The 27157-nt window shown below is 40.8% G+C and overlaps 1 protein-coding gene and 1 long non-coding RNA gene across 3 annotated transcripts in view; one reads left to right on the top strand and one right to left on the bottom strand.

Annotated features, from left to right (window-relative positions):
- Positions 1-3371: 3371 nt before the first annotated feature.
- LOC121546772 lies at positions 3372-6054 on the bottom strand. Of its 2 annotated transcripts, none has more exons than XR_005996411.2 (3): positions 5907-6054; positions 5085-5323; positions 3372-3932 (listed from the first exon to the last, which is right to left on the bottom strand). It is a non-coding gene; the product is annotated as an uncharacterized LOC121546772 (long non-coding RNA). The 2 variants fall into 2 exon arrangements; XR_005996412.2 differs by having other exon boundaries at positions 5073-5323.
- Positions 6055-16980: 10926 nt separating this feature from the next.
- Positions 16981-27157, top strand: part of LOC121545947 (forkhead box protein J3) — a 92720-nt gene continuing 82543 nt past the window's right edge. The window contains exon 1 of the mRNA XM_041856891.2: positions 16981-17212. The gene's annotated coding sequence lies outside the window, so the exon portion shown is untranslated. The remainder of the gene's footprint in view (positions 17213-27157) is intronic.

A 27157-nucleotide genomic window follows, 5' to 3' on the forward strand; every position in this document is an offset into this window, starting at 1 on the left:
ATTGTAGGATAATAGTGAAGACATCAAAACTATTAAATAACACATGGAATCATGTAGTAACCAAAGAACTGTTAAACAAATCAAAACGTATTTTATATTTGAGATTCTTCAAATAGCCACCCTTTGCCTTGATGACAGCTTTGCACACTCTTGGCATTCTCTCAACCAGCTTCACCTGGAATGCTTTTCCAACAGCCTTGAAGGAGTTCCCACATATGCTGAGCACTTGTTGGCTGCTTTTCCTTCACTCTGCCGTCCGACTCATCCCAAACCATCTTAATTGGGTTGAGGTCGGTGGATTGTGGAGGCCAGGTCATCTGATGCAGCAGTCCATCACTCTCCTTCTTGGTAAAATAGCCCTTACACAGCCTGGAGGTGTGTTGGGTCATTGTCCTGTTGAAAAACAAATGATAGTCCCACTAAGCAAAAAAACCAGATGGGATGGCGTATCGCTGCAGAATGCTGTGGTAGCCATGCTGGTTAAGTGTGCCTTGAATTCTAAATAAATTACAGACAGTGTCACCAACAATGCACCCCCACACCATAACACCTCCTCCTCCATGCTTTACGGTGGGAACTACACATGCAGAGATCATCTGTTCACCCACACCGCGTCTCACAAAGACACAGCGGTTGGACCCCAGAATCTCAAATTTGGACTCCTGGCCTGCTTCACACAGTCCCCTCTGAACAGTTGATGTTGAGATGTGTCTATGACTTGAACTCTGTGAAGCATTTATTTGGGCTACAATTTCTGAGGCTGGTAAATCTAATGAACTTATGCTCTGCATCAAAGGTACAGTGGCTTGTGAAAGTATTCACCCCCCTTGGTATTTTTCCTATTTTGTTGCCTTACAACCTGGAATTGAAATTGATTTGGGGGGGGGGGTTGTATCATTTGATTTACACAACATGCCTACCATTTTGATATTTTTTTTTATTGTGAAACAAACAAGATATGAAACAAACAAACTGAAAACTTGAGCATGCATAACTATTCACCCCCCCAAAGTCAATACTTTGTAGAGTCACCTTTTGCAGCAATTACAGCTGCAAGTCTCTTGGGGTATGTCTCTATAAGCTTGGCACATCTAGCCACTTGGATCTTTGCCCATTCTGCTCCAGCTCCTTCAAGTTGGATGTGTTCCGCTGGTGTACAGCAATCTTTAAGTCATACCACAGATTCTCAATTGGATTGAGGTCTGGGCTTTGACTAGGCCATTCCAAGACATTTAAATGTTTCCCCTTAAACCCCTCGAGTGTTGCTTTAGCAGTATGCTTAGGGTCATTGTCCTGCTGGAAGGTGAACCTCTGTCCCAGTCTCAAATCTCTGGAAGACTGAAACAGGTTTCCCTCAAGAATTTCCCTGTATTTAGTGCCATCCATTATTCCTTCAATTCTGACCAGTTTCCCAGTCCCTGCCGATGAAAAACATCCCCACAGCATGATGCTGCCACCACCATGCTTCACTGTGGGGATGGTGTTCTCGGGGTGATGAGAGGTGTTGGGTTTGCGCCAGACATTTTTCCTTGATGGCCAGAAAGCTCAATTTTAGTATCATCTGACCAGAGTACCTTCTTCCATATGTTTGGGGAGTGTTTGCTTATTTTTTTCTTAAAGCAATGGCTTTTTTCTGGCCACTCTTCCGTAAAGCCCAGCTCAGTGGAGCGTATGGCTTAAAGTGGTCCTACGGACAGATACTCCAATCTCCGCTGTGGAGCTTTGCAGCTCCTTCAGGGTTATCTTTGGTCTCTTTGTTGCCTCTCTGGTTAATTCCTTCCTTGCCTCGCCCGTGAGTTTTGGTGGGCGGCCGTCTCTTGGCAGGTTTGTTGTGGTGCCATTTTCTTTCAATTTTTTAATAATGGATTTAATGGTGCTCTGTGGGATGTTCAAAGTTTCAGATATTTTTTTATAACCCAACCCTGATCTGTACTTCTCCACAACTTTGTCCCTGACCCGTTTGGCATGCTTGGTGGTGCAGACTCTGGGGCATTTCAGAACAGGTGTATATATACTGAGATCATGTGACACTTAGATTGCACACAGATGGACTTTAACTAATTATGTGACTTCTGAAGGTAATTGGTTGCACCTGATCTTATTTAGGGGCTTCATAGCAAAAGACGTGAATACATATGCACGCACCACTTTTCCGTTATTTATTTTTTATAATTTTTTGAGACAAGTTATTTATTTCATTTCACTTCACCAATTTGGACTATTTTGTGTATGTCCATTACATGAAATCCAAATAAAAATCCATTTAAATTACAGGTTGTAATGCAACAAAATAGGAAAAACGCCAAGGGGCATGAATAATTTTGCAAGGCACTGTAACTCTGGGTCTTCCATTCCTGTGGCAGTCCTCATGAGAGCCAGTTTTATCATAGCGCTTGATGGTTTTTGCGACTGCACTTGAAGAAACTTTCAAAGTTCTTGACATTTTCCGTATTGACTGACCTTCATGTCTTACAGTAATGATGGATTGTCATTTCTCTTTGCTTATTTGAGCTGTTCTTGTCATAATATGGACTTTTACCAAATAGGGCTATCTTCTGTATACCTTGTCACAACACAACTGACTGGCTCAAACGCATTAAGGAAAAAAATTCCACAAATTAACTTTAAAGAAGGCACACCTGTTAATTGAAATGCTTTCCAGGTGACTACCTCATGAAGCTGCTTGAAAGAATGTGCAAAGCTGTCATCAAGGCAAAGGGTGGCTATTTGAAGAATCTCAAATATAAAATATATTCTGATTTGTTTAACACTTTTTTGGTTACTACATGATTCCATGTGTTATTTCATAGTTTTGATGTAACAAATAGTAAAAATACAGAAAAAACTATTAACTTTCTTCGTCAGTCTATTCTTGTTCTGAGAAATGAAGGTTTCACAGGTCCTCAACTGGCAGCTTCATTAAATAGTACCCGCAAAATACCAGTCTCAACGTCAACAGTGAAGAGGCGACTCCGGGATGCTGACCTTCTAGGCAGAGTTGCAAAGAAAAATTCCAGTGTCTGTGTTCTTTTGCCCATCTTAATCTTTTAATTTTATTGGCCAATCTGAGATATGGCTTTTCTTTGCAACTCTGCCTAGAAGGTCAGCATCCCGGAGTCGCCTCTTCACTGTTGACGTTTAGACTGGTGTTTTGCGGGTACTATTTAATGCCAGTTGAGGACCTGTGAGGCGTCTGTTTCTCAAACTAGACACTCTAATGTATTTGTCCTCTTGCTCAGTTGTGCAAGGGGGCCTCCCACTCCTCTTTCTATTCTGGTTAGAGCCAGTTTTATTGCTTCTTCAATCAGCTCAACAGTTTTCAGCTGTGCTAACATAATTGCAAAAGGGTTTTCTAATGATCAGTTAGCCTTTTAAAATGATAAACTTGGATTAGCAAACACAACGTGCCATTGGAACACAGGACTGATGGTTGTTGATAATAGTTCTGTAAATAGTTCACTACAGTTTTCTACATTGTACTTGCCGCTTACTTGTTTTCTTTCTTGTTCTACACAAATACCATCAACACCTCCAGTGGTGTCAGGTTACATACTGACTGGTGCTGGTCCACTGTCCATCAGTTCACCTCGGCATTTAAGAGAATGGAGTTTGATGTTTAACATTGTAGCCCTGAGGGACACGATTACAGGATATGATTACAGATTTGTCTGACAGTTACAAAGCAATAATATCATAACAACCTGCGAGCTTGTATGAAATACACACAACATTTAAAAAAAATACAATAGCTAAAGGATTTAGGCATTGAAACGTTAGTCCGTTTGGCTGGGTGGCACATGGGCCAAATCAAGCACAGATTGAGCAATATATGTTGTCCCCTCCAGAGATTGGACAGTTTGATGAGCTGAGCTGGTGATCTTCTCTGCATCTGGAAGTATAGTGTCCATCAACAGGGCACGGATATCATCAGTCTGAGGAAGGAGGTGGTGGTCAGAGGGAGAGTTACTGGGTGATACGGGGTTTCCCTTGCCATGTGAGTCAAACATTATAGGATGGGAATTATTGTGACCAGACTACATCATTGTAAGTCAAACACTTGTGCAACTAGAGAGATAACACATGCATACATTCCAGAGTTGTGGACTCGAGTCACATGACTTGGACTCGAGTCTGACTGGAGTCACAAATTTGATGACTCGAGACTCGACTTGATAGAAAATAAATTAACTTCAGACTCGACTTTGACTTGCGACTGATGACTTCAAATTATCTGGCCAGGTTTTGTAATGTTTTGCCACTCATTTTGCAGCACAGAGTCTATGTGGATTAATCTACAAGCAGAGACAGTAGCTGCAGCATCACCCTTGCAAAAAAAACTGCAACAGATTGGCTAGTGAAACGCACACTCAGCACTTTGATTGGACCATTAAAAACGATCAATCAACACAGGCTGGGTGAGCTAGAGAACAGATTGCTGATTTGCTGAACAGCTATAGGATCGGGTGCAGCGCAAATGTCAAATTGTAAGGAGACAGGATTGCCGTAATGAATCAATATGCAGCTCCAAGAATTGTTTGGTGATCAAGAATATTAACTGTTTACTTTGCAAGCTCACCAGCAATGGGGCAACAATTACTAGCATAGGTCTACTGGTCTTTTGGTATGTAACAACTGCTTAATATTTATAATTTACTTATGAAGCTTGCATTTGGAATTTATTGTTAAAATCAAATATTACTGTGGCGAAGATGCATCATAGGCGCTGCTCTTCACTTGCAGTCTCTAAACTCCCACTAGTGGAGAGTGCTTTTTTCTCTTGTTGAAATATTTGCGGTTGCTTTCACACATTTAAATGCATAGGCCCTAAGTGGTAAATCTATATTCCATCTACAATAGTTGCTAGCGTTTCATCATTCCATTACTGTTATATCATTGTGATGTAGGCCTACATCTGACACAAAAGTAGTATCATCATGCACCTCCAGCATCACAGTGATATCGCTGTGATCAATGTCTGCTTCATCATTATCAACTACCTCTACCTCATCAAGATCCTCAACCTGAGCACATTAAGTGTGATCATGTGCAGCAAGATAAACATTGCCACTTACCTCTGTACTTACTTTAGTCCTTTGTTTTTTTTCCCTGGGGCCCTCTGACCACTTTTGTAGATGAGCTGGGAAAGAGAAAAATGGTGGGCACAGCAGTCAGAGTGAGGCTGACTCTTCCCATGTCATCACGGCGAAAACACTCTTCTTCAAAGTGATGGGCACAGATTTGACAGTGTTGGGTGGGTTCCCAATCCATCCGCCTGACATTTGCTACAAACTGCTGCAGCCTTGGCCTGTCATGAAACAGAAACCTGTGGAACAAGATTGTGTATTAATACTAGGCTAGAAAAGTAAGCAAAACGTTTTCTTATTAGTTGCATAGCTGCTTGAATGTATACTAAACATTTCACAAAGAAAGGCAAACATCCCTGGTGACAAATTAAACAGACAATGAAATGGTTTCAGGTAGAAGTAGCCTACATGGTCACCCAACACAAAATAATAACACGAGCACATGCTTATAGTGTAAGAGGTCCTTAATTGACATTAAAAGGTTGTAGCCTATTCTATACCCATTTGAAGAGAAAAAAGCCCCCCACCACATCATTTATGACAACATTTTCATCTGATTTGTCTCAAATAACTTTGTTGTCAGGCAATGTAGACACAATGACCATAACTACACTCAGCCCAATTATAGTTAATATTAGCGAGTTCGATGGCAAGATATTAATGGTGTTTACCTAGCCTGATAAGTGATTGTAATAGCAACCGATATTTAGTTAATGCACATTTGAAACAGGCTACTAGCTAACGTTTGCTAGCTAGCTAGCTATCCTCAAAATCATAAAAATCATACACAAAATCATAACTACAAATCGATCACCAACTAACTTGAAATGTTGAATCCTGGGCTGCGTCGAGACTGAACGATTGGTGCATTTGACAGCAACCCACGCCGGCATCTTCAAGTTCTTGCTGCTTCTTCTTGCTTGTCTTCTCGCAAATGATAACAGGTGCAAAGACGACTTGGGCAACCTAGCCAGAGGTGTACTCATTACAATGATTCTGTTGTAAAACATTTCTTAAACCGAAGCAAACAGAATGAAACAGGGAGGGACCTATCTGAATTTGTCCAATAGAAACTCTCGTTTAAGTTCCGTTTTGCAACTGTTTGGACTAGTGAATTGCAGACCCAGAGACCACTCATTTTGCGCACAAAATATAGCTCAATGATACAAAACTATAAAAAAATGTTTTATATCTTGATCTATTTATATGCCAGTAAGATTATTGGAAGCAGAATGCCAATTGTAGTCGTATAAAACATTTCATATAATTATATACAGTATATTCATATCGTTTTGTCTCCAATAAATAGTGAATATAGCATGTTATGAATGGAATAAATTCTTAATGATATCTTCTTGTTGACATATTTCTTATTTGAAGACTACAGGACGACTCACATGCAGCACAATTTTTTGTGAAACACTTAATTTTTTTCAGATTCTATCATCAATAGAAATAGAAATACATGGCATACATCAAATAAACATTTCCATGAATTTCATGATGTAATGATATTATTTGGATCCATTCACTGTCTTCCAATCTCATCTTCCAATCTCAGGAATCCAGCACCTTGAACGAGCAGGTGCCGGACAAGACCGCGTGAGTGATTTCCTTTTTTTTCCCTTCTGCCTGTGCATGTGACACAAGCTCATCCATGTAACACCATGAATATAAAAGGTTAATAACTTTGTCTTCGAGTGATGGAAACAAAAATCGACCTCGAAGACAATTCATGGACAAATTCAATGGATATTTTGGGAACAAAGGTGATAGCGAAATTGTATTTTTAGGATTTTTTAAAAATGGACTTCTCTATGGAGGCGTCTATGGGAATTGTCTTTCTGGGCTCGGCGTCAGTTCAACTGCAGTACTGCCAGTCTCCTCTGGGTACATGCGATGGCGTGCTTCCTGAACGGAACCCTGGAAGTGGAGTCACTGCCTGCGTCGGCTAAATGGCACACATAAACAATCCATGACTCAATTGTCTCAAGACTTTAAAATCCTAGAAGGATTTTTAAACCTTGAGATAATTGAGACATGGATTATGTTTGTGTGCCATTCAGAGGGTATTTGTATTTGTATTTATTATGGATCCCCAAGGCAGCAGCTACTATTCCTGGGCTCCTGCAAAATTAAGGCAGTTATACATAGTCCCCTGTAGCTCAGTTGGTAGAGCATGGTGCTTGCAACGCCAGGGTTGTGGGTTCATTTCCCACGGGGGGCCAGTATGAAAATGTATGCACTCACTAAATGTAAGTCGCTCTTGATAAGATTGTCTGCTAAATGACTAAAATGTAAAATACAATTTAAAAAACATTACAATACATACACAGATTTCACAACACACTGTGTGCCTTCAGGCCCCTACTCCACCACTACCACATACCTACAATACAAAATCTATGCGTATGTTATCATGTGTCTGTGCCTATGTTTGTGTTGCTTCACAGTCCCGCTGTTCCATAAGGCGGCAGGTAGCTTAGTGGTTAAGAGCGTTGTGCCAGTAACCGAAAGGTCGCTGGTTCTAATCCCCGAGCCCACTAGGTGAAAAATCTGTCGATGTGCCCTCGAGCAAGGCACTTAACCCTAATTGCTCCTGTAAGTCGCTCTGGATAAGAGCGTCTGCTAAATGACCAATTATTTATTTTTTATTTATTTATAAGGTGTATTTTTATCTGTTTTTTTCAATCTAATTTTACTGCTTGCATCAGTTACTTGATGTGGAATAGTGTTCCATGTAAAAAAAAATGTTTTTGTCATGGCTCTGTGTAGTACTGTGCGCCTCCCATAGTCTGTTCTGGACTTGGGGACTGTGAAGAGACCTCTTGTGGCATGTCTTGTGGGGTATGCATGGGAGTCCGAGCTGTGCGCCAGTAGTTCAAACAGACAGCTCGGTGCATTCAACATGTCAATACCTCTCATAAATACAAGTAGTGATGAAGTCAATCTCTCCTTTACTTTGAGCCAGGAGAGATTGACATGCATATTATTAATATTATCTGTCTGTGTACATCCAAGGGCCAGCCGTGCTGCCCTGTTCTGAGCCAATTGCAATTTTCCTAAGTCCCTCTTTGTGGCACCTGACCACACGACTGAACAGTAGTCCAGGTGCGACAGAACTAGGGCCTGTAGGACCTGCGTTGTTGATAGTGCAGTTAAGAAGGCAGAGCAGCGCTTTATTATGGACAGACTTCTCCCCATCTTAGCTACTGTTGTATCAATATGTTTTGACCATGACAGTTTACAATCCAGCGTTACTCCAAGCAGTTTAGTCACCTCAGCTTGCTCAATTTCCACATTATTTATTACAAGATTTAGTTGAGGTTTAGGGTTTAGTGAATGATTTGTCCCAAATACAATGCTTTTAGTTTTAGAAATATTTAGGACTAATTTATTCCTTGCCACCCACTCTGAAACTAACTGCAGCTCTTTGTTAAGTGTTGTAGTCATTTCATTCGCTGTAGTAGTCATTTCAGTCGCTGTAGTAGCTGACGTGTATAGCGTTGAGTCATCTGCATACATAGACACACTGGCTTTACACAAAGCCAGTGGCATGTTGTTAGTAAAGATTGCAAAAAGTAAGGGGCCTAGGGAGTAGGTTGTGTATATCATTAATTTAAAAGTCAAAAAATGGATGCTCCTTTAACAGTAAAAGCACATAATATCTGTTGCTCTGGTTGGAGCTGTTAAGGACATGAAAATGTTGATTATAGAAACCATTTTGGAAATGTTGACTCAAAAAGGGGAAAGAGTCAAGATGCCTTAGGAGCAGGGCTGGCCCCAGGCATAAGCAACATAGGCGGTCGCCTATGGCCCCCTGGCCACTAGGGGGATCCCGACCAAAAGCAAAAAAGAACTCAGTTGGGGTCTCAACTTACTGTTGAGCCTTAGAATAGTAGAATACACAAGGTGCAAGTTAAACATTTGGTTGTGCATCAGCAGTTTTTATCTTGTTATGTCAGTCACTGACAGTCACTCAATTAGCCATGCCAGCTAACAATTTCTTAATTGGTAAGTTACACTTACCCAAAATGGTTTTTGGGCTGTCCCCATAGGAGAACCCTTTTTGGTTCCAGGCAGAACCCTTTTGGGTTCCATGTAGAACCCTCTGTAGAAATGGCTCTATATGGAACCCAAAAGGGTTCTACCTGGAACCAAAAAGGGTTCTACCTGGAACCAAAAAAGGGTTCTTCAAATGGTTATCTTATGGGGACAGCCAAAGAACCCTTTTAGGTTCTAGAGAGCACCTTTTTTGTGAGAGTGTAGTCTAGCCAGCTATCTAAACTTGTACTATCATGGCCGAATAACGACCCGGGCAAGCAGGGCACGTGCTCAAAGGAACTTAAATATTCTGTATTGCCCATTCACCCTCTGAATGGCACACATACACAATCCATGTCTAAATTGTCTCAAGGCTTAAAATTCCTTCTTTAACCTGTCTCCTCCCCTTCATCTACACTGGTTTAAGTGGATTTAACAAGTGACATCAATAAGGGATCATAGCTTTCACCTGGATTCCCCTGGTCAGTATATGTCATGGAAAGAGCATAATGGATTGTACACTCAGTGTATATGTCAGTATATGGTGATATGGCAATATGTTAAATAACTACTAGCATATTGCAAAATAGTTGTGTTGCGTTTGAGAAGCGGAACAACAGTTATCATGTTAGCACCAGAGTTGTCAGATTAGCATGCTAGCTCCAGTGGTTAGGTTAGGGTTTGGGTTAGGGGTTGGATATGCTAGCGATTGGTTAGGATTATATTAATGATATATTGTAGTGGTGGGCAACAATATTGATAATTCAATATGATATTGATATGAACAAGGCATGTTGTGATGTTGGTTTATCTGTCCTGTTAAACTACACAATTATGTAAAAAAGCACATGACTGTTCATGCATGGACAAAACCCTCTCACAGACCTTCTCACAGGGTCCCATCTTAGAGAGCAGAGCAGGGAGAGACAGAGGAGAGGTGCTGTACTCCAACCCTGCACGCCACCATGACACCCTCTATTTGATCCTTCTTAGTAACGTTGTATTGACATTAAACTTGGTTGGAAGTCTATGGTAAAGACTAAGATTTTGCTACACTTAGTTGCTTTATTTTCAGTAATGATTAGCTATGTTTAAAACCAAAGATAAACAAATTACTTTACACATTAACACAATATATCAACACCAAATCAGAATGGCCTGCTGCAGCTGTGACTGTCTCCAGCGATGCAAAAGCTGATGATGTCAAGGAAAATAAGACCTGGAGGAAGGTTGTGGGACGAAATGCCTCAAAGGAGACTGTTTTAACCATTTTCATCATAGAGAGAGAAATCCTGACAAAGGAGAAGGCCATAGCCAACCCCATTAAGGAGGAAGAGCTCTACCACAGTTTCATATATGAATTTCATCCAAACCACGTGAGGCCAGTACAGACAGTATGTGCACGCTGGCATATACAGTGCCTTCGGAAAGTATTCATTTTCCACATTTTGTTACGTTACAGCCTTATTCTAAAATTGATTAAATATGTATATATTTTTTAAAATCTACACACAATATCCCATAAAGACAAAGTGAAAACAAGTTTGAAGATTTTTTTGCACATTTATAAAAATAAAAAAAACATGAGTATTCAGACCCTTTGCTATGAGACTCGAAATTGAGCTCAGGTGCATCCTATTTCCTGTGCATCCTGTTTATCAATTTTAGAATAAGGCTGTAATGTACCAAAATGTGGAAAAAGTAAGGAAGCAAGGGAATAGCTTCTGATCAGAGGAATAACAGTCAGAGCAAAACATGGTGTGTTCAAAGAGAACAGACCTTTCTGTTTGGAGTCACACATGGCTGACCAGAAATCAATTCAAGTTGCAATTAAAGAACTACTTGAATCAGCAGATGATAATATTGTGACTGAGTTTCTGGATAAAGCTGGATGCAAGGTGGTGGGGAGGGTGATGAGGCACATGAAACGATACAAGGGTCAACTCACAAACTGCTCCAATGGAGATTTGAATATGTTGAAGCAGCACCCCTCACTCCTGTAAGAATATTAGAAGATAAATACACAACGTAGGGAATTAAAGATCAATGGAAATTGTGTTTTTTCTGTAATGGGGAACTGAAAATTAATGGGTCAGGAACACGGGTTATTTTTCAGTTCAACGTCTGTTTAGAATCTGTGTAGGGGTTCCAGTCAGGGACTCATAGCTACATGTGGCAAGTTCTCATTGGTCCAAATTGTCTATACATTGAGCCGAAACGATATTTGGCCATTGGCTAGACTTGGGTATAAACTACATCCTGTCTCTTTGTTCAGTGGAGAAAACACTGAGGACAGGGAAGAATAAACATCTACCATCTTCTTTCCAGCATAACAACTATGATTTGTTCTCTTTGAAAAAAAATAAAAAATCTCCCCCTGAACTACTAACACTCCCATAGCACGTTCTGTAAAGATTGGCCCTCACTGGGTCAATGTATTTTATGATGGACAAGGACCTGCTCGTAAACAGGACTGGCAGACACAACCTCACTCTAGAAGGAGTAAGGAGATGGTAGAGTACACAGGAAAACACAAGGTGCATATAGAGGAAACCTTCTCACACTACAGTGACTTCGGAAAGTATTCAGACCCCTTAACTTTTTCCACATTACTGCCTTATTCTAAAATTGATTAAAATGTTTATTTCCTAATCAATCTACACACAATACACCATAACGACAAAGCAAAAACAGGTTTTTATTTATTTTTGCTAATTTATTACAATTAAAAAAGGAAAAAAAATACATTTACATAAGTATTCAGACCCTTTACTCAGTACATTTACATTTTAGTCATTTAGCAGTACTTTGTTGAAGCACCTTTGGTAGAGACTACAGCATAGAGTCTTCTTGGGGATGACGCTACAAGCTTGGCACACCTGTATTTGAGGAGTTTCTCCCATTCTTCTCTGCAGATCCTCTCAAGCTCTGTCAGGTTGGATGGGGAGCATTGCTGCATAGCTATTTTCAGGTCTCTCCAGAGATGTTCGATCGGGTTCAAGTCCGGGCTCTGGCTGGGCCACTCAAGGATATTCAGAGACTTGTCCCGAAGCCACTCCTGCGTTGTCTTGGCTGTGTGCTTAGGGTCGTTGTCCTGTTGGAAGGTGAACCTTCGCCCCAGTCTGAGGTCCTGAGCACTCAGGAGCAGGTTTTCATCAAGGATCTCTCTGTACTTTGCTCTGTTCATCTTTGCCTCAATCCTGACTCGTCTCCCAGTCCCTGCCGCTGAAAAACATCCCCACAGCATGATGCTGCCACCACCATGCTTCACCGTAGGGATGGTGCCAGGTTTCCTCCAGACGTGACGGTTGGCATTCAGACCAAAGAGTTCATTCTTGGTTTCATCAGACCAGAGAATATTGTTTCTCATGGTCTGAGAGTCTTTAGGTGCCTTTTGGCAAACTCCAAGTGGCCTGTCATATGTATTTTACTGAGGAGTGGCTTCCGTCTGGCCACTCTACCATAAAGGCCTGATTAGTGGAGTGCTGCAGAGATGGCTGTCCTTCTGGAAGGTTCTCTCATCTCCACAGAGGAACTCTAGAGCTCTGTCAGAGTGACCATCGGGTTCTTGGTCACCTCCCTGACCAAGGCCCTTCTCCCCTGATTGCTCAGTTTGGCCGGGCGGCCAGCCTCGGAAGAGTCTTGGTGGTTCCAAACATCTTTAATTTAAGAATGATGGAGGCCACTGTGTTTTTGGGGACCTTCAATGCTGCAGAAATGTTTTGGTACCCTTCCCCAGATCTGTGCCTCGACACAATCTTGTCTCGGAGCACTACAGACAATTCCTTCGACGTCATGGCTTGGTTTTTGCTCTGACATGCACTGTCAACTGAGGGACCGTATATAGACAGGATTGTTCCTTTCCAAATCATGTCCAATCAATCAAATTTACCACAGGTGGACTCCAGTCAAGTTGTAGAAACATCTCAAGGATGATCAATGGAAACAGGATGCACCTGAACTCAATTACAAGTCTCATAGCAAAGGGTCTGAATACTTATGTAAATAAGGTATTTCAGTTTTCTGTTTTTAATACATTTGCAAACATTTCTAAAAACCTGTTTTCGCTTTGTCATTATGGGGTATTGTGTGTAGATTGCTCAGGAAAACGTTTTATTTTATCCATTTTAGAATAAGGCTGTAACGTAACAAAAAGTCAAGGGGTCTGATTACTTTCTGAAGGCACTGTATGTGCAGGACAACGTGAGTAGAGCAGACGTACCACATATCTCAGCTGAAATGACAAAGTGAGACTGAGGTTGAAGAGGATAATTCCTCGGCCCCCAAGTATAAAGGTGGACTGAATAAAACATTGGAGTTGGTACCTGGTGAGTCAGAGTCTACAACAATGACCGCTCAATATGAGAAAAAGAAGAAGAGGAATAATGCAAAACAATGAAGCTAGGAAAGTGGCTACTAAGCCCAGTGATACCAGTCAAAAACCATTGATGAATGGTGGAACATACATTTATGAAACCTAGATTTTAATAGCCTATATTACCTGGTTCAGAGAAGGACATTTTTGTGTTATGTGAGAATGACCTCTGTCACTGACATAGCTTTTCAAGAGAATGTGCAATCTGCAGATTACCTCACTTTAATGCAAACTCTTGATACATGTCCCAAACAAAACCAGCCTTCAAGACTGAAACTCAGTTCCCTTAACCCAGCGTTTAGGAAACATCGTACCATGAACCTTTTTCAAACAGTTAATCAGGCCTAAATTCTCTGGGACCCTCATTCCAAGTCTACAGGAGGGAATCTAAATATTCATATAATTATTTCGAAGAGTGAACAGGTGGAATATTTATTGACTGACTCTAATCTTGATTTTATCTGTTTCTCTGAGACATGGCTGAAGAAATCTTCTCCTATTTCTGCCTTTTAATGTTTCCTGGTTTCTCCATATTCAGGATGGACAGGGGGAGGGCAGAGGGGGTGTATTCCTTATGTACATGCAAGATAACATTAATAAATTAAATCTTATCGAATGGAAACATGCCAATAACCTTCAATGTATGGGGCTGTATGTGTCCCTCTCCCCTTATATGTCTCTCACTATTATTGACTTATATCAACCACCAGCATCTGATACTTTGTTTTATGACCATCTAAATGCCATTCTTAAAGGATGCAATCATAAGAATGAGATTATCCTCATGGGCGATTTCAATATGAATTGGGAAAATAGAACGTACAGGAAAAAACGGAAAGAGATCACAGACCATTTCAGCCTGACTCAAATAATACAAAGACCAGCCAGAGTAACACAGACATCCCAGACTCAAATGGATCTGTTGTTCACTAACAGACCTGATCGAATAACTAATTCCCTTTACTTACTTACTGGCATATCTGACCACAATGCTACATTAGTGGTTAGAAAACTCACTAGAAAGATATTTAATAACCATATCAATCTGCAACAGTACGATCAAAGAATCCAGAAAAGTGAGTAGAGTAACTATTATGCAGCTATAAGTCAAATTGACTGGTCTGATCTGTTATGCAATGAAGACCCAGTCTGGACACACAACATTTCTGTCAGCTATTGACAAAATGAATATCTCTTTATCAGAAAATTCCAACGTAAGCCAAGACGTAAAACCTCTCTACCATGGATCATCAATGACCTCTGGCGGTAGATGAGAGAGCGGGATCATGCCTTGAAAAAAGGCACTGAAGTCTAGTCAAAATGATGACAGACATATATTTACTTCACTGAGAAACAAAGTGGTAAGGAATATTAAAAAGCTAAATCAGAGTTCTTCCTCAGAGTAATCAATGAAGCAAAAGGAAATGGCAAAGTGATTTTGGAAAACCTCAACAAATAAACAAGGAAAGGAGCTGATGTGGTTTACGGGGACTTGAGGTTTGGTCTCTAAGGGGCCACAGAGAATGACACAGGGACAGAGGAGGCATCAGAGCCAGGAGGATGGAGGAGGAGTGAAGCTGCCAGGAGGAGTGAACCTGCTCTCTATAACCGAAGGTGGGCGTGAGGAGGTGAATCCAGGTGGTGAAATGGTGGAACCACAATGTCCCTCACATGGGGAAACCCGTGAACCTAGTATACTGCGTTTCGACCTGAAGGTCTTCATCAGGCTGAAGCCAAGTTCATATCTGCTCCCAGTCTTGCCACAGGGGCCTCCAGGCTGGGTTTGGACACCCTCTTGACAGCGGAGAGATTTAAAAAAAAGTTTTACAGCTAATCTCCTGTAATTCTATTCATTTTGCCATGTGGTGGAGATAAATTGTTGCAGTTTTAAAGCTAATTTTCTGCAATTCTACACATTTTGCCATGACTTATGCCATGTTAACAATATCTGAGTGAGAGTGACTTACAAAATCAATGGGGGCTCCTGGGGATTCTCGAAAATCAGACCTTAGGCAACCGGAGCGTTTGAAAAAAGTGGGATGCAATGCAGATGTCTAGAGAGACTAGCCCATGGGCACGTGCCCTGCATGCCCGGTCGGTATTCTGACATGATTACTACACGTTTAGATAGCTGGCTAGACTAATTTACCAATCTAAAAATTGTTAGCTGACATGGCTAATTGAGTGACCGTCAGTGACTGACATAACAAGAGAAAAACTGCTGACGCATTACGAAATTTAAATATTGCACCTTGTATATTCTACTATTCTAACTCTCAACAGTAAGTTGAGACCCCGACGGAGTTCATTATTTATTTATTTTTGGTCGGGGGTCCCATAGCTGCCAGATACCCTAGGCAACCGCCTGTGTCGCTTATGCCTGGGGACGGCCCTGAGCCAGCTCCTTTACCAAAGGGAGAGATATAGCAGGAGAATAAGAGAAACCAACAGAGGGGACTGTGTTGGACAAACATGGCACACAAGTTGTTCACACCAACCAGCATCCATTTCCTAAACACATAAGGACTATAACCCACAAGCTACACAGCAAATGTTCTGATCATGTCTTGTGATGTCCTGTGATATGTTGAAGTGATGTGTGTGCCAGATACCATATGGGACAACATTTTCCTTTCTTTCTTCCTTCAGACATTCATTGTACCACAGACTACTGGAACACACTGCCTACAGAAATAATAGGCTTTTCTAACTATTACTTTTGTAAACACAAACTGAAGGAGTGCCTGAAAAACAATCTAAATTGTAATCATGACTAGTTTGATGTATGCATTTTTTTAAAAACATTTTTGTAGACGCGCTTAGCAACTTACAGTTAGTGAGTGCATACATTTTATTCCCCCATACTGGCCCCCCATGGGAATCGAACCCACAACCCTGGCGTTGCAAGCGCCATGCTCTACCAACTGAGCTACACGGGACTTACAATCTCTTACTTGTTTGTTATGATGCTATGTTTTTGTATTTATGTTTTGATTGTCTGTATGTTTTAACCTGCCCAGGGACTATAGATGTGAATTAGCTTCCTAGTCCTGTAGCTCAGCTGGTAGAGCACGGCGCTTGTAACACCAAGGTAGTGGGTTCGATCCCCGTGACCACCCATACACAAAAATGTATGCACGCATGACTGTAAGTCGCTTTGGATAAAGGCGTCTGCTAAATGGCATGTTATTATTATTATTTAGTTAAGTTTAAATGAATAAATATATAAATAAATGAGTAATGATTAACACATGATGATTATTATGGTTATTATTATTATTATTGTCACGTTATTGTTGTTGGCGACAATTAATTCGCCATGAAAAGTTAATTAAGTATTGAATATGGGAACTAGTTATGTGATTTTATGTTGTCTGACTGTGGTGCATGGATTTGTCTTCAACGTGCTCCCGCTGGCATTGGAAGTAGTTCCGGTGGTTTTGCAAGAGAACGGAGTCGGAGCGGGGAGACCCGGCGCGATCCTGTTGTTGGAGAAGCCAATGCGAATAGCGGGGTGAAGAAGTATCCAAATCAAGGGACACAACTGACCACAGAACCGGTCAAAGTGACACGAGTATCGCATGGGGCATGCAACTTCAGTGACAGCCCTAGAAGGTGAAGAAGCTCCGTCCTCGGAGGAAATGTTCAAGTGCAGCACTGGAACAGCTGAACCTCTCAAATTTGAACCGGTTAATAACCATCCACCAGGGTGAGTAAAGCGAATTTGGGAATGTCGTAGGCCTAACAAGGCGTGGAGAAAATATCTCACAAAGCAAAGAAATATACTTCAGCTCTGGGGTTACGTTGTGGACAGGCCTTGACAGGTTATCTCTCCCTGTCATCATACTATGCAGATAGACAGCCCATGTTATTTGAGGGTATTACATTGAACTTCAACAAGTTTGCAATATCCTATACCTTTTTCACGGTGATCCTCTGTCGTGCTGCTCTGATTGATTCCGCTGTTTCATTGGGTTGCAAGTAGCAGAATGACTGAAATTGAAACGGAATCTCAAACATTCTGACATGTATGCATCCATGCATACACTATAAGTTCAACTTTTTAGACCCGCGTGAACTTTTGACGTGATGACAATTGTGAAATGTCAAAGTAGGCTACGGGGACTGCCTCTCAGTAACACTGGTAAATTACAGAACAAAAATCTAGTGCAATTTTAGTGAGGTAAGTAGCATTATTGTATTACAATGTTGTCACTTCCCACCTATGTGTCAGTTTAATGGATGTGATGTTGTGTTTGCAACAATTGTTGCACACTAAAAGTCAGTAAATAGTTACAATATCTCTATTTGGAAATGGTCCGTTGCAAAGACACCGGGAGAAGCGAGGCGCAAGTAGTTTTCTTGTTACAATTTAGCATTGCACGAACTAATATATTATCTAGTCATTTTTATTGAAAGCATCCAAAACTAAGCGCATGTAAAAAGGAAGGTATCGGAAATACAAGAATGATGATGCATTGATGAAGTGTAGACAATTCACTGGTAGCCTACTCATGTCCATGACAAATAACATCTGTAGGCTACAGTATATTGGAATGTTTTTGTTTGAACAATGACCATTGGCATATTCAATCCATGGCTTTTATGTATGCCTATGAATACCGACAGAACCTACTACCCTAATAAGAATTTTTTTTGCATTAGGCTATATCTTCAGATGTGCATTTGTTCAATGGGCCTTGTTGCTTTTATCAATTTTTGGTGTTAATGCCTGTTTTCAAGTCTCAGAAAATCAGGTTTGCCATAGAGGAGTTTGGAATGACTCCTATCACAACACTGCAGTTTAGGTGTACTGGAAAAAGGGAATGTTTAATCTTAACAGACCATTAAGTGTGGTCCTCTGTAGCTCAGCTAGTAGAGCAAGGCGCTTGTAACGCCAAGGTAGTGGGTTCGATCCCCGGGACCACCCATACACAAAAAAATTTATGCTGTAAGTCGCTTTGGATAAAAGTGTCTGCTAAATGGCATATTATTATTATTATAAGTGAGAGGTTGAAAGAGAATTGTGTTTATTTTATAAAGAGAGAGAACACTGGTTCCTGATTTGGATACCTCCCATACTCTTATCAAGATGAGAGTTGCCTGAGTTTTACGTGTGGTCTTAAATGGTGTTGATTGAAGGTAATTTGGCTTTTTAATTGCAGAACAGCTGCCACACTCTCTCTGCTAATTGCCATGTAGACATTCTCAATAGATCACTCATAGACCATTACATGCCTCATTAAGATATATTATGCAGATTCCCATTAAACGTGATAAAAAGGAACCCTCATAATGTTTTCTGATTTGTATGTTAATCTCTGAGGTCATTATAATTACTGTCAATGTCAGCAAATGCAGCGCTGAGAAATTAGGGATGCAGCGTCAACTTACTTTCCAATTCCACTTAATAAAAGTATGTTTTGTCTTTGCAGATTTAGGTATTGAAATGTGAGGTACCGTTTGGTTGCTAGGCGTTGGGAAATTGTGTAATATTTTCATGAATATTGTTTATTATTTACTCTCCATAATGTCATCAATACTGTAGAGATTCGGGAGGAGGAAGGGTGACGTCCCTGACTGGCGGTGGAACTCAGGTAGCCATGAGCAAAGGCAGCGACCGTTACCACTGCTCCAAGAAAGCTAGCTCCATTGGTTGAGAGGTTTGGTCTTATGAACAGCCACCCACTGGAGATCTTGTCCCTCATGTGTACATGCATCTCCGATAGCCATCCTCATTCCAACACCTTTGTAGTGATTTGGGGGGAAAAGTGTCACTTCTCCTTGTCCCTATGACCACATCATAGCACACACTATTATTGTGTATGACCACACACAATAATTCACTCCCCCTCCCCTCATGTATTGATGCTTTAATCTATTATCTGTAAAAATGTCCCATAAAATGTAACCTACAAACTGAAAACAGGTTTCAAAGTTGTAAGCACTTTACAATAGTAACTACATTGTAACTACATTATACCTGGTTAAATACATGGTACATGTTTGGGTTAAGCAACAATAAGTATGAAAAAGACAAAGGGATAGTTCATGATTTTGGCAATGAGGCACTTTATCTACTTCCCGAGAGTCAGATGAACTCGTGCATACCATTTTAATCGATCTGCGTCCAGTATGAAGGTAGTTAGAGGTAGTTTCACGAGCCACTGCTAACTAGCATTAGCCCAACGACTGGAAGTCTACAGGAATAGCTAGCAGTTAGACTTCCAGTTATTGCACTAACGCTAGTTAGCAATTGCGCTGACGCTTGTTAGCAACTTCCTTCAAACTGCACCCAGATACATAAAAATGGTATCCACAAGTTTATCTGACTCTGGGGAAGTAGATAAAGGGCCTTATTGCAAAAATCCCAAACTATCTCTTTAAAAAAACTATAGGCCCTAGTTCCAGTTTAGTGATTACAATGTCATGCCATATTTAAGTGATAATGCCAGAGAAGCCGGTGTTTGGAGGATATATTGGCATGGGTGTTGTTAGGCCCGAGACTAAGTCGAGGGTCGGCAAACCGTGCCAATATATCCTCCAAACACTGGCTTCTCTGGCATTATCACTTTTATACAACGGGTTGCCAACATATTCAAATAATGATTGACATATTTTCATTAAACATTTTATTTTGATTAATTTATTCATACTATTTCATCCTTCCACAAGATATAGTCCCGACACAAATCTAAGGTTGCAACCCAAGCCGGCTGGTTGTTAGTTCTATCAGTTCGGTTGCCAGTGACATTTATTTGTATACGTCCATAACAATGAGCTAATGATGCGTGATTTTGCCTGTCATAGAAAATGTGCACTCTCGTCAGCACACTGTTGTTCAGAGGAGCTAGCCAACAACACAGCTAACACAATAACTTCAAACTGAAGCTGGAAAGACTAGCTGCATTTCGTTTAGTTTTACCTGTTTTATATTGACATTTCTTTGTATGTATCCATAAAAATGATGCCAGCTGATTCAGGATTTCGACTGGCTGAGAAAAGCTCCCTGCCTATCTGTCTCGTCCCGACTCCCGACACGTTCATCACTATGGGACAGCTGGAGATCAAATGTAAATATTGAAAGAAGGTTGCAAATGTCAGAGAGACAGACAGCAAGGTTTATACAAATCTCTGCTGATGAAAACCAAATGCTAGTCTAAAAGAAATGGGGGATAATGTCTAGATGCTTTTTATAGTGGAGATCAAGTTTATAAATTACCTGGCTGGGCTGATGAGTCAGTGGATTGCGCAGTGAGATGGAACAGAGTAAATAGGCATTTCAACGTCATAGCTTTAGCCAGTGGTAACTTGTGGAATAGACACCGGCTGGAATGTGGTTTTAACCAATCAGCATTCAGGATTATATCCACCTGTTGTATAACGTAGATCATTTGATAACCTCTTTGGTCAAAGAGTAATGCTGTAATATTACTGACTATATTATTTTCATAGGAGTGTAGATGTCTGTAAATTGTACATTAAAATTACAGCTCCAAATCAGACGACATGTCTATGGAATTGTGCAATCGTCTCTCCAACGACATTAATCCAAGGGAATATTTCCACCTTTGCATACCAATTGGATCATTTGGAATTGTAGTCCTTTGCCCGAAAGCATTACTAAATGCCCCCTTGTTAAAGTGATTATTCAAATGGCCAGCCATTAGGTGGAGTAACAGACCCCTGCAGGTGAATGGACTCCTGAACAAGCTCAATGTGCATTTAAGTCTCCATTCTGCTTGGGCTATTCCCAACATGTAACTAACTTTTGTGTTGGAGGTTTTCACAGTCCATTTATACCTATAGTGCTGTATTTTTTTCCAAATATAGGCTATTTTGTTGGACAGAGACCGTGAAGAGAGACAGGAAAGGAAGGAGGAGAGATGGTGTGCTAGAACGGCATAGGCTGGATTTTAACCCACGCCAGCACTGGCATACATGTGTGCTCCGAAGGCAGTGGCAGTAACCGTTACACCACCCCAGGCCACTACTGTGCTGCACCTTTACATGTATTCTACCTCTTGTGCATCACGATGGAGAGGAAATTATATTACTGGCAGTGTGTACCTTGCGTTATTGCTCTGTAGGCGCTGCATTTGAGACCAGGTACTTCTAGATTCATCTGAACATCCATTCTTTGATCCTGGGCTGTGTACTCTGATGTGGTCCGGGCCCTCAAACTGTTGCACATCACCCGAATTGATGAAGAGGTTTTCAACCATTAGAAAGACCTTTCTGATTTCCATTGAAAAGTGTGTTCTGTCATTTCAAAGCTAGAGAAAGATGTCAGAGTGGGACTCATTACGTTGAAAGGGTAGGAAGCATGAGTTTGGTCAAAGACTTAGTAACGTAGTTGTAGTCACGATCTGGTTACGTTACCTATAAGTACAGATATAGTTATGTTTTGAGTTATTACATATTTCCGGATATCGTCTAAACTACTCACAATGCACAATTTCTCAACGTCATATGGAGGATCTACTCTGTGCTACCGAGTTCATATGCTAGCTCGGTAGCTAGCTCAAGCTGGCTAACGTTAGCCACTAGCCATGCTAGCATGTAATTACATTCCAGACCAAGTGTTGGCGGTGGTGAGTTACAATTCACCAATCATGAGGAAGTGTGATGTAAACAAGGAGCAGGCTCTAGTGCTTTCTTACCGTGGGCTAAAAACAAAAGAGAAAATCATACCTGCTTGCTCTAATTGTGTAGTACCGCTTTGGTTCTCCTTTTTGTTTGGTCAACTTTTTGGCATGTTCCCTGTGAAGTAGACTACGGTAGTTTTGTACATTTTCCCACCTTGGCTTAGTGCTAGCGCGCTAGCTGACTGACATCTGGAATCTATCTATTTTGGATTTTGGCCCGGTGAAGCGCCCACCTCCCCCTTGCTTTGGTAGCTAACTCAGCCGGCACTCTTTAAAGGTTTTACCATCGATGGGCCCCAACCATCAATCTGTAAGTCTCTGCTCTCTCCTTTGCTTTTAATCTGCAGTAATGTTTTGGTTGTGTTAGTTGTGTTCTAGCTGGTCTTCAGTAGTTGGGCTCTAGCTTTCCGACCATAACCGTGGTGGGTGGCTAGGCTGGCTAGGCTAATAGCTAGTTGGTTAAGGAAAACTGTGATGAATAAAAAAGTATATCAGTTTCATTTAAGTACCAAAGGATTGACAGCCATCCCATATAGATTGCAAAATAGTTGGGAAGAGATTTTTGACGTACCGATCCCATGGCATAGTGTTTATGAACTGGTACGCAAAACGACACCGGATTAAAAACGTAGAATCTTTCAATAGTGTATTATTGCATTGTACTGGTTATGTTTTTAATGAGTAACAATTGTCAGCCTATTTGCATGTAAAACAATGTTATTATAACCATCAAAAAGCTGTGATACTTCTAAAACATGTAAATTACTCCCCATTTATAAAGTGCAACAAAACCGAAACCGTTCCTTCAAGTGAATGCCTCTAGGTTTCGGGGGTTGTTCCATTATTAATACTATTCAGAAGCCAAACTTTTAGGTTGGCGCAGTTGGGCGCTTTAATCTATTTTTGCTGTAAATCAATGCATTTTTAAAGAGGACAACTGAACATGGGTGAATGTGGGAATGCAGTTGATTTCTCAGTGATGCAGTGCTCTAGCCTTTACTGTACTGAGACTGAGTTCACAAACAACATCCTTCCCTCTCCTGGGACCTGTAGTAGGGGGAGTGTGCCGAAATGCTGCACTCCCATATTTTATTTATGGAAAAATTTTAACTTTGCCGTTCTCAGGATTTTTTTCTGGTTGTCGATGGGTTGCAACCTCTTCTATCATGTAAACTGTTCTTAGGTGTTACTGTGTATCTGTGTAGGCTAGATATTTGATTCTAAGTTCTCGAGGGCCACAGTGTGTTGGCAGTTCATTAGCTACTGGTTGAGATCTGAAAAGCAGTGCTGGGGTGAATCAATTCAATTTATTCTGTTGATTTGGGATGTGAATTGATATCATTTCATGAATCAAAAATGGCATTCTATTTTCTCTGAGGAAGTTTAAATGAATGTCACTTATTTAATGAATTTGAAATGGTTAAGTTAGAGTGGATTCAAGCCTAATCTCGGAACCCAAAACCAAATATTTTGCTAGCTAGCTGAATACTTAATTTGATTATGTGAGAGTGTTCAAATCTGAATACAGTAGGCCTGAATATTAGTCTGTGGAATGTGTACTCAAAAGTACCTGCTTAGCCTACTGGTAGTACCAAACATCAAATTGACCACAGGCCCTTTTCTTTGGATGAATTTACCGTCAACAGTAAGCCCTGCTGAAGTCAGTAGTCTACTCATGGGCCCATCCTTCCATGGGATGTTTATTCCAACCCATGCACAAATTGTCCATTGAGATCAATGCATGATTCAAATCGAGTTAGGGCGCATGCATCTCAAGTCAGGATTCGACCCAAAGAGGACAACTACATTTACATTTACATTTTAGTCATTTAGCAGACGCTCTTATCCAGAGCGACTTACAGTAGATTGCATACATTTTCATTTTTAACTACATTTTATTGAAAGATGAGCAAGAATCTTCAAATGAAGACATCGGCTTTAGCATTTACATTTTAGTCATTTAGCAGACGCTCTTATCCAGAGCGACTTACAGTTAGTGAGTGCATACATTTTCATCGAGGTGGAAAGTAATTACAATGATGGATTTGGCTTTTTGGACAATTTTCTCCGTCTTTTCAATGCCCATTACTCCAAGAGATGACAGTTCTCGACACGCCGACAGGCTCCTTTTGACACATTAGGTTACCCACACAACGCAGTCCTCCTCGGAAACCCCCTCAGCTCGTCAAACTCTGGGAGGAGGGTGTATTTTGTAGTAACTTCCAATACTTTGCCTTCTACTGAAAATATTTTGATTCCTTCTTCTCACTCTCGCCCTCCGCTCCATTCAGAGGCCCTTTTAAAATGCAGAAGTGTAAAGCCGTTCTCGGTCTAAAAGCCTGGCGATCAGTGGGCGGCTGTTAGCGATGCATTCAGCAGAGGGAGTGCATCACAGCCACACAAGTGTAATCAGTAAATACATTCAATCACACACAGGCCCAAACTGTTTTAAAGGGACTATGTGCCCAGTTATGAAAGCCTCATACCCAGTTCACATGGGTGTGCTACTTTAAGGGGCTTTTTGAACAACGTTCAAAATATGTTTTCAGTTAGTGGAAATCAAAATCTTTGCTCATCATATTCTGTTATTGGTCATGTTTTCTAAGTGTAGGCTAATAGTTGCTAATAAATGTAAAATTGCTCTATTGCTCACTATTCTCTCTTGAAGGTACTCCATCTTCCCTCCCTCCCCCTCCCAGCAGACGGGCTTTTAGCTACATTTTTTGCAGGGTAAAGAATAACATATTTCAGGATTTATCTAAACTCGTTCACCAATATATGCACATCTTTTATTCAGTTTCAGGCAAATTATGAAATAATGAGCATCAGGATAATAAGGATTATAGGAATCAAAGCAATTACCAAACTCCTGCTAATCGAATCATCTTTCTCTCTGACACTGTCATGCATAGGCAGTGGCTGCTAGACTAGTAATAATTTGTGATTATTTTCAAGGAATATAAATTCCCGTCCCGTAATTGTATTGGTGTCGTTGCTGTGTGACTAGGGCTGGGCGATATATCGAATTAGATTAATTCGAATGTATGTTTTTGCGCGATATTCCAAATGCCTGTATCGCAATAATAAATTATTATTCGTTTTTATGAGCGTTTATGTCCGCTTGTTTTCATGTTGTATTTTTGGTCTCATCTCCTTCGCTCCTCTGTGCTGTGTGCACCTTCCCATTTACACCAGCCATCTGTATATAATGATGAGATGCACTTCAACGCCTTAACAATGGGAGTGGCGTGAAGGCAGGCGAAAAGCTTAGGTCCAAAATAAGCCCATATAAATGCAATGGCCTTATTTTGGACAGATTTTAGCGAGAGTGAAACCTCTCGCTTCGCCTCGTCCTCTATGATTTACACACACACCATTTTACTGTAATAGAGAAGTTAACTTTTCTAATGATACCCATTTTATGTCTCAGCTACTCAAATTGCGCGCAGGGCAGATACTACTAAAACGAGCGTATCAATGAACATTGATTCTGGAAAATGTTTGTCGCGCGCGGAATTGGGGTACCGCTAGCAGCATTTTAGCCAAACACTGTTATACTAGCTGTCTAGTCCGTGTTTTATAAATGTGCAATAAGCATAAAACACAATTATATAAGGAATTGGCAACTCGTTCTCATTTTGAGAAGTAAGGTAGACCACTTGATTGCAACATCTGAACAAGTGGACATGCTAAAATTGGAGTTGGAGACAGACAGAAGTGTGTGTTCATAACAATTCAACTCTTCAACCTTGTTCGCTTGCAAATAGATCCAAATTGGCTGAACTTGGAATCACGGCCGGCCCGCTCATTGGGCAGGATTAGGAGGCCGTTTATGGCGGCAGATTGATGAGGGCGGCATTTTCTGAGCTAAACTGACTGCACCTCCAACAACACATAAAACCTCACATAATTCTGCCCAAATCAATGACACTTTCTCTCAACCTGTGGCATATTGGCTTTTTAGGTAAGCGCTGATGCCGCCCTATGAAAAGCAGTGCCCACTTTGTCAAAGGCAGTGACTCAAAATATTTATCTTGTCCCATTCCCAGTATGCCTCTCCAGGGTGCTGTTGGAGAGATGAAGCGGGTGCTGTTGGAGAGATGAAGCGGGTGCTGTTGGAGAGACGAAGCAGGCGCTCCACATTCCACACTCCACACAAGCAGGCGCTCTAACATAAATCATATCGCAGATATAGCATATGGTATAAAGATTATGTAGCCTTCTCTGTAGCCTACAGGCTGGAGATAATGTATGACAATGTAATGAGATGGAAACTTTCTACATCATGCAGGTTTCTCTGATCAAATAGCCTAACCTAAATGGCAACCAATAAAATAAAATAAATGTACTGACATGTTAACAAACAACATATACTAGAAACAGGACATGTCAAAGTAAAATGGACAATATGTGACTGTTTCAGGAAACTAGGTGTATGTCACGTGTCACTGCTTCACAGGAGAAGCATTTGAACGTAATTATATACAGTGGGGAAAAAAAGTATTTAGTCAGCCACCAATTGTGCAAGTTCTCCCACTTAAAAAGATGAGAGAGGCCTGTAATTTTCATCATAGGTAAACGTCAACTATGACAGACAAATTGAGATTTTTTCTCTCCAGAAAATCACATTGTAGGATTTTTAATGAATTTATTTGCAAATTATGGTGGAAAATTAGTATTTGGTCACCTACAAACAAGCAAGATTTCTGGCTCTCACAGACCTGTAACTTCTTCTTTAAGAGGCTCCTCTGTCCTCCACTCGTTACCTGTATTAATGGCACCTGTTTGAACTTGTTATCAGTATAAAAGACACCTGTCCACAACCTCAAACAGTCACACTCCAAACTCCACTATGGCCAAGACCAAAGAGCTGTCAAAGGACACCAGAAACAAAATTGTAGACCTGCACCAGGCTGGGAAGACTGAATCTGCAATAGGTAAGCAGCTTGGTTTGAAGAAATCAACTGTGGGAGCAATTATTAGGAAATGGAAGACATACAAGACCA

The sequence above is a fragment of the Coregonus clupeaformis genome, chromosome 30 (genome assembly GCF_020615455.1).
Source record: "Coregonus clupeaformis isolate EN_2021a chromosome 30, ASM2061545v1, whole genome shotgun sequence".
NCBI lineage: Eukaryota > Metazoa > Chordata > Actinopteri > Salmoniformes > Salmonidae > Coregonus > Coregonus clupeaformis.